Genomic DNA, 7,904 nt, shown 5'->3' on the forward strand with positions numbered 1-7,904 from the left:
CAGGAGAGGCGACTCATACCCGCTGGGGACTGAGAACCCTGAAATGTGGTCTGCATGCTGACCTCTTTCCCGGATTCACCCTCCCACCCCCGCGGGCCGAACGCTTGGGGTTCATGGCCCAGCCAGCAGGAGCCCCTCAGACCAGCGTGACTCAGCCCCTCCGGGAGCTGCCACCAGCTGCCTGGGGACATGTGAAGGGTGAGCCCGCCTCGGGCAGGCCGGTGATGCACGAGCATCCTGCGGCCGAGGTGGGCCGGCGGCTTCATTCAGCCGTCGGGTCGGAGGGTGGGGATGCCGGGCTGCAGGGACGGTGGGGACCCTGCCAGGAGGCCAGGCCGCCTCTGATTCCTGTCTCCTTTCATGCATTCACCCCAGGGCACATTTTTTTTTTTTTAAATCTGTACAGTTAAATGGAGATTTGAGCAGCCCTTCCTGACAGGGATAGGGAATCCCGCTCTAGCTGCAGCGACAGGGACTGAGACAGCAGGTGAGGTGCCCCCACACCAGGCCACCACGGGGGCCTGGCAGAGGCCGGGGCTCCGAAGGCATTCACATCACTTACGGTAAAGCATTCCTGCTTTGTTTAATGTTCCGTTGATTCCCCTTAACACTGGCTTCCCCAGCACCCGCCCGCCGGGACGTGGCAGGCAGGGCTCGGTTCTAGATGGGGAGGGAGGCTGACGCACCACAGCCGCCAGCCCGCCCGGCCCCGGGGGACGCCTGCCTCCCCCGGAGAGAATTTCAGATGGCCCCAGACCCCGCCTGGGAGAGCTGAGCTGTGGCGAGCGGCAGTCTGGCCCTGAGGGCCTCGAGGGAGATGAGGCGGGACACAGCCAACCTGTCCCTGAAGAAAACCGTGTCCTTGAAGCCAGACTGTGGGCAGGCCAGCAGCCAGAGGATTCCAGCTTCAAGTGGAGACTTCCAGAACCCTCCTGCTTCCTCGCCGGGACAGCACCAACTCCTGGCTAAGGCCTGGATTGTGTCCAGGCTCCTCTTCTTGCCACATGCCTGGGGACACCCTGGTGGGACTAGCCGGGGGGGGGGGGGGGGGCGGCATGGAGACAGCAGGTGGAGGTGTAGGCCCAGCCAGGAGAGGCCTCCGGCAGGTGCGGCGGGGAATAAGGGAGTGTTGGACTAGTGCCCCAGGGTTCCCGGTGCCCGCATGGACCCTGCATTCTCTGAGGCCACGGTGACATGGCACACACCACACCAGCCCCCACTGTGGCCCTCAAAAGCTAATGTCACCGCCGTGTGGTGGAAAGGGGCAGCCTTGCTTCTCAAGCCTCAGAAAGCGCCAGGCAGCGCCAGCCTTCCATGGGAGCCCACGGGAGCCACAGCAAGGGCTGAGGTGCAGGACGCAGAGGTCCTGTGGCAAAGGCAGGCAGCCCAGAGACACAGCCCCAGAAAGCGCCCAACCTCCCGTCCCTGCCTGGGCACCTGCTTCTCAGCCAGTGGGAGAGATTGGTGCCCAGGGAGCAGGGAGGGGGCATTCCCACACCACCAGTCCCTGCTGTTGCCCCGTTGTCCCTCCAGACGTGAGCCTGTATCACCGAGCCACCTCTCAGATCTGTCAGCAGCTGTCTGGGCGCTTAGAATAACCAGGCAGAACCCCCCGTCCCCCACCCGGAACCTGCTCTCGGCCTGGTCTCCACCGGGACCTGCCCCCAGCCCCGGGGAGGACCCGCCTCGGCTCAGGGGCAGGGCCTGCTGCGGGGCACACACTGGGGTCTGCTGGGGCCAGGCTGGATTGGGCCTGCGGGGACCCCCACCCCCCGGGGGAAAGGAGGGCACGAGGCGGCAGAGTGGGCCGGGCCACACGCAGCGTCCAGCTGGAGTCAGGAACCAAGCGCTCCAGGGAGGAGGTCCGGGACGACCTCACGACATAAAGAGGGGGTTCCCTGGCACCCAGAGCTGCCCCCAGGCTGGGGCTTGGGGGGTGGGGACAAGCATATGAGCACCTGAGCTGGAGCCAGAGGTAGCTGGGGCCAAGCCCAGGCTGAGGTTGGGCCTGGTGCCAGGAGCACAGCCCCTCGGAGGGGCCTCCCCTTCCGTCGGAGAGGCCCCGGGACAAGGCCGCCCCCCGTACCGGCAAGACCCTCGGGACAGGGCCCCTGGACAGTCCAGGAGGGCCAGTGTGGGGGTGGGGGGCACATCCTCTCGGATGCCGATTCTGGCTCCTGACCCCTCCCTTGGCCGGAGAGCAGCTGCAGGAGGCACGGGTTTCTGTTCAGCAGATGCCGACGCTTTAATTTTCCTGGATTTATGGCCTCTTCTGTGGCTTCATTACTGAGATAAGGACGGAGCCCATCACCGTCAGGCTCCACTGGGGACGTGCGGCCGGCCCCGCGGACGGACACTGGTGCCGTTCGTTCCATGCGGCACAGCAGGGCCGGGGCGGGCGGCCTCCCACCGGGGCCACGTGGCCCACCCGGGACCTGATCAAGGCGTCAGTCATCACCCTCGATGGCGAAGGACCGACGCTTCTCCCGGAAGACCAGGAACGAGACGAGGATGGTCACTTCCACTCAACCTCGTCCTGGAGGCTCCACCAGGCCCGTCAGGCAACAAGAGAGAAAAGGCTGAAAGTTTAGGGGCGCCTGGGGGCGCTCCGTCGGTTGGGCGTCCGACGGCGGCTCAGGTCATGATCTCACGGTCCGTGAGTCCGAGCCCCGCGTCGGGCTCGGTGCTGACAGCTCGGAGCCTGGAGCCTCCTTCGGATTCGGTGTCTCCCTCTCTCTCCGTCCCTCTCCCACTCGGGCTTGCTCTCTTTCTCTCTCTCAAAAATAAATAGATACATAAAAATGCTGAGAGTTTGGGAAGGAACAAGAAAAACTGTCTTTACACGCAGGCGTCATGATGGTAGGGGGAATCTTGCGGACTCGACCGCACACCAGCGAGCCCCGGTACGGATGTTAGTGGGGGCGGGGCAGCACACAGCGTGTGCCTCTTCTCTCCTAAGGACGCCGTCGTTGGATTTAGGCCCCACCTGGATAACGCAGGATGACCGCATCTCGAGATCACTCACTCACGTCTGGGACCCTGCTTCCAAATGGGGTCCCATCCACAGGTTGCAGGGGTCAGGACGTGGCCACGTTCCTGGGGGGGCTACCACCTGGCCCATGTCACGGTCCCAGGGTCCCGAGGCCCCTGCCCGACGGGCAGTCCATCGCCTGACCGGCCTCCTGTGCCCACTCATCCCTGCAGACCTGGCCGTCCGCCTCCCTCACAGAGCCCGGTCTGTGGCCCCGGGAAGGTGTCCCCAGGGAAAGCCTTCCTCTCACCAGCCGTCTTCTTCATTGCAACTTCCCTGCGGCTTTATTGAGCGGCTGCCGCGGCCGCCTGGCCGGGGACCTCCTCGCGCTGCCGGGACTGGCACCTCCCTCTCTCTTACTTTCGCAGCGGCTGGAACACAGATTACGTTTCGGGTCCCGTCGGGTTGAAAATGCTTGTTCTGGGTCCCCGGAGCCCGCGTGGGCTGCTGATGTGTGGAGCTGCGGCTTCCCCATCCCCGCGGTCTTCGGGGGGCATCGAGAGCCGGCTGAGGGCCCCGGAGCAGGGCGGCGGGAACCCTCGGGGAGCACGCTGGAGGCCCCAGGGCAGCAGCAGTGGGGAGAAGAGGTTCACCTGAAAATCTCCACCAACAGCGCCTGGAGATGCCGGTGAAGAGAATAGGGGGAGAGAGGATCCGGGGGCGGGGGCGGGGGTGAGGGTCCAAACGTCACACACACGGGCCGGGAGACCGTCCGCGCTGGGAGCAGGGTCTCCCTGGCAGACGGTGAGACCGAGAGGCGAGTAGGTGCCACAGAGACCCTCTGCCCACCCCCACCCCCCAGCCTAGAACATTCGGATTCCTGCTCTCCAAGGACATTCGGAAGGAGAGCACATGGTTGGAAACAGGGTAGGCAGTAGCCAAGCCGTGGGTGAAGGGTGTGGAGGCTCAGAGTCGGAAACGTGGCAAATCCCCAACACATTCAAGCGCACGCCGCCTGGGGACGCCACGCGAAGAGGGGTCGTGGGGACAGGCAGAGAGAGTCCCCCGGTTTGAGGTCTGGCAGGAGAGAGATCGCAGAGCCGGCATCAGCTGGGAGAGGCCGCGACGGGCGCCCGGCAGACAGGAAGCCGCTCAGACGAGCCCAGGCCGGGAGGGGGCCCGCGTCAGAACAGGGCAAAACCCTTATTCAAAGAAGATACAAAAGAAGATCTAAGTAAACCAGGCGCTCTGATCCGCGTGGACGGGAAGCCTCCACGTGGCAGACGCGGAGATGCTGCCGAAACTGCTCTATAAATTCACGTCCGCCTCCATGGAGCCTAACGGATGTCCGGTGAGTTGGACCAGCTGAGCCCACAACGTCTCGGATGGATGAGGGCTGGGGGTAGCCAAGCCCGTTCCCGGAAAGGACACAGGGCAGTCCCCTCGCCCAGACGCCAGGATTTCCCGTCGCGCCGAAGTCGTCAGGGCACCTGCGCAGCCAAGCCCGAGAAGGAGGCTGGATGGGCCGCCAGCAGGAGGCCTCCAAGGGTGAGCGCTCGGGCCAGCAGGTGTCTGGCCGGAGCCGCCCGCGGCTGGCCCGTGTGGGCCAGGGTCACGTGTCCCAGAATTTGGTGGTGGAAGCGGCCGGCACAACGAGCAGAGCCATGCACGGACCGAGCGCTCCACGCTCAGCCCAACGAGCATCACCCGTGCAGGGTGACAAACGGTTGGACAGAGGGCCGCGTGCCAGATTTAATGACCACACACCTGGGGGCACGGGGCTGGGTACGGGCGGGCTCTGGGCACGGGCACGGGACGAGTGCGGGGGCGGGGGGGCGTCCCGGGAACGGCTGGCCGCGGGGGACCACAAGGAAGACTGCCGCGCGTTTTATTGCATTTGCAAACTGTGTGCTCCGCGTTGTCTCGGCAGCGTTGGGAAGCCGTCGCGGCGGGTCCCTAGACACAGACCTTTGTGAGTTGCCCGGTGACCCTCACACGTGGAGCGCAAAAGGCCGCTCGCGGAGCGTGCATGCAGTGCGCCCGTGTCCGTGCGCATGCGGCGTGCTGCGGGAGAGTTTCCTCTCCGAGGAAGGTCCGGGGCGAACTCGGATATTCTCTGCGTTGTTGGTCCCGCTTGAAATAGCTCATCATTTGAAACTGGCTTCAAACAGAGGTGTCCTCCCTCAGTGGGGCGCTCCCACCCCCCGCCTGGCGGGAATGCTTCCACCCACGCCTGGCCTTGGCAAGGTCGCGTGGGCTCACGTGATGCCACGTGCCGGAGTTCAGGATAGAAGCTTGCTCCGAGTAGAGAGAATCGTTCTCCGCGTGCCGGGCCGTCCAGCCTCCCTGGGAGCTCGGGGAGCCCCAGGGAGGGCACCGGCCCGGCTGCCTCCCACCCAGCCTCCAACAGGGGCTCTGAAGGCACCGTGGCCGGCTCAGCACCCCAGGGGTGAGGGCCCTCCCCCGCCCCCAGGCTCCTCTGATGTTGGGGAGGCAGAGTGCCAGCCCAGATACAGCACAGAATCGATCCAGTTGTAATTGGGACTTGGAAGACGTTTAATATTTAACTGGATTAAATATTTAAACAGGACAAGATGACAGGGAGCACGGCAGCCCCGGGAGACGGCAGCAGACGGGGTCTGCAGATGCGGGGCAGGCCCCACCCTCCCGGGGAGGGAGGGCCTCAGACACCCAGGCCCCCCTTCCAGTTATGGCGGCTGACAGGGGGTTTCCTGCTCTCCGCTGGATGTGCACCCAGGATGTCTCCAGCTGGCCCTTCTGAGCGCCAACTGTATGCCAAGCAGGGCTGGGGGATAGGACTGCCCTGCAGGCACCCTCAGGAGGTTATGAGTGGCTGCCTCCTTCAGGAAGTCTTCCTGGACTGAGCCAGCTCTGCATCACACACACTGTGACCCTCCTACACCCTTGTCACTCGTCAGGATGTACGTGAGGCTGAGTTTGGCTCCAGTGCACCGGATGCTCTGGGGACAGATGCATGGCTGTCCTTATGGGGCCAGTGCCCCGCATGCAGTCAGTGCTCAGCACCTGTCCCTGACCAAGGGGCTCCTTGCCTCAGCTGGGGCTCCCAGCAGACAGCACAGGTGACCTGGCTGGGGGACGAGAGGCTGCCGGGAAAGCCCTGTCCCCGACGCCTCCCTGCCCCCGGCTGTCTTCGGGCAGGGACAGAGTTGGGGCGCTGGGCTTGAAGCCCGTGACCCACTCGTGTCCGAGACGCTGCACAGGTTGGAGGGACACGGTGGGGCCAGACTTGGCTCCGACCGTGTTTTCCCTGCTGGGGAGGCTGGCTGGGGGCGGGTGCTCGAGGGACAGCCACAGGGAGCAGTGTGAGGACCCAGGTGTGGGCTTCCTGGGGGGGCCACCTTGAAGTCCGAAGGCCGGAGAGCTGTGGTGATGGCGTCCCAGGGCCGCGCTCCCTCTGGAGGATCCAGGGCAGGATTCTTCCTGCCTCCCCAGCCTCCAGCATGGCCCTTCCGTGGCTTGTGGCCTCAGCACCCGACCTGTACCTCCACGGTCACGCGGCTGCCTCCCTGTGGGCGTGTGTCTAAGTCCCCTCTTCTTAGAAGGATGCCAGCTGCTGGCTTAGAGCCCACCCAGATGACCTCATCTTAACTCAATCGTCTGCAAAGACCCTCGATCGTCTCCAGATAAGGTCCCATTTGCAGGCACTGGGGGTTAAGATGTGGACTCACGTTTTGGGGACACAATTTGCCCCACACCCTGGGGTCACCCCCACCAATGGCGGGCTAAGGGGTGGGCCCGGGGAGGTGGGGAGCAGGTGTCCCCAGCCCCTCCAGAGCCCGTGACGACCCCTCCATGCGGCTGGGCAGGTGGGGCTTGGCCTGTGGTCACCGGCTCTTGACCCCAAGTCCACGGAGTCGAGAGTGGGGAGCAGAGACCTCCTCGGGTGGTCAAAGACGTCGGCCTGGGGCCCCCCACCTGCCCCCCTCCCACCGGAAAGCACTAGCAAAGTGGGAGAGGCTGCTCTAGAATTCCCAGGTGGCACCAACCCCACCCCACCCCCAGCTCCCTGCAAGGGTGTCCTGAGTTGGGATCTGGGAGAGATAGGACAGCCAGGCTGGGGGGAGGGCATGTGTGTGTGTGTGGTCCCCTGACCGTTGTGGCTGGCAGGAGGTGGCTGTCCATTTGCAGGGCCCGGGGTCCCCCCCAGGGCTCTCGGCAAAGTGTCTTGCCTCACCGGGACCGCATCAACTCCTCGGTTGGCAAGGCCCTGCAGCCCAGGACGCTGGGATCTTAGGGCCTCTTCTGTGGCTGGAGGGCTCTGGGCAGCGGGACGGCCGCCCCCTGCCAGGCGGGGGAAGCTGGGGCCCCACGTCCCTCTCCCCCGACTGCCTGCCGGGCGGCGGGGCCCCCGGGGCCGGCTGGCGGTTTCCTCCCACACGCGGCACCGCACGTGGACCGGCCGAGCCAGGTCTGCAGAATGTCAACTCGGGGCAGGAGAAAGCACGGGGCGGCCGGGCCCCGGTGATGACTTGCAGACCCCAGGGGCCCAGACAGACAGAGCCCACACCCCAGCCCGGGACCACGGCGGTATTCCAGGCCGACCCCGGCTTCCTGAGTCAGTCCAGGTCTGGGGCTGGACCTGAGGGCACGGCCAGGCTGCAGGAGAAACCAGAGCGGCAAGGGAGGGGCCGACACAGAGCCTGAATCCTCATGGAGGGGGGGGGGTTGGATCCAGAGCAGGGACACCTCACCCATCTGAGCCTCGATCTCCTCGTCTGCAAGACCAGCCCAGTCGCTGTTCATGCTGCAGAGGTGTTCGTGGGCCCATAAAACAGGAGCAAAGTGCTGGGGCCGGTGCTCCCGTCAGCTCTTCGGGCCTCCTGCTGGAGGGGTAGACACACAGACGGAGAAGGGCAGGCCAGGGGCAGGAGGAGGGGAGCAGGGGGAGAGG

The sequence above is a fragment of the Panthera onca genome, chromosome E3 (assembly GCF_046562875.1).
Source record: "Panthera onca isolate mPanOnc1 chromosome E3, mPanOnc1 haplotype 2, whole genome shotgun sequence".
Classification (NCBI taxonomy): domain Eukaryota; kingdom Metazoa; phylum Chordata; class Mammalia; order Carnivora; family Felidae; genus Panthera; species Panthera onca.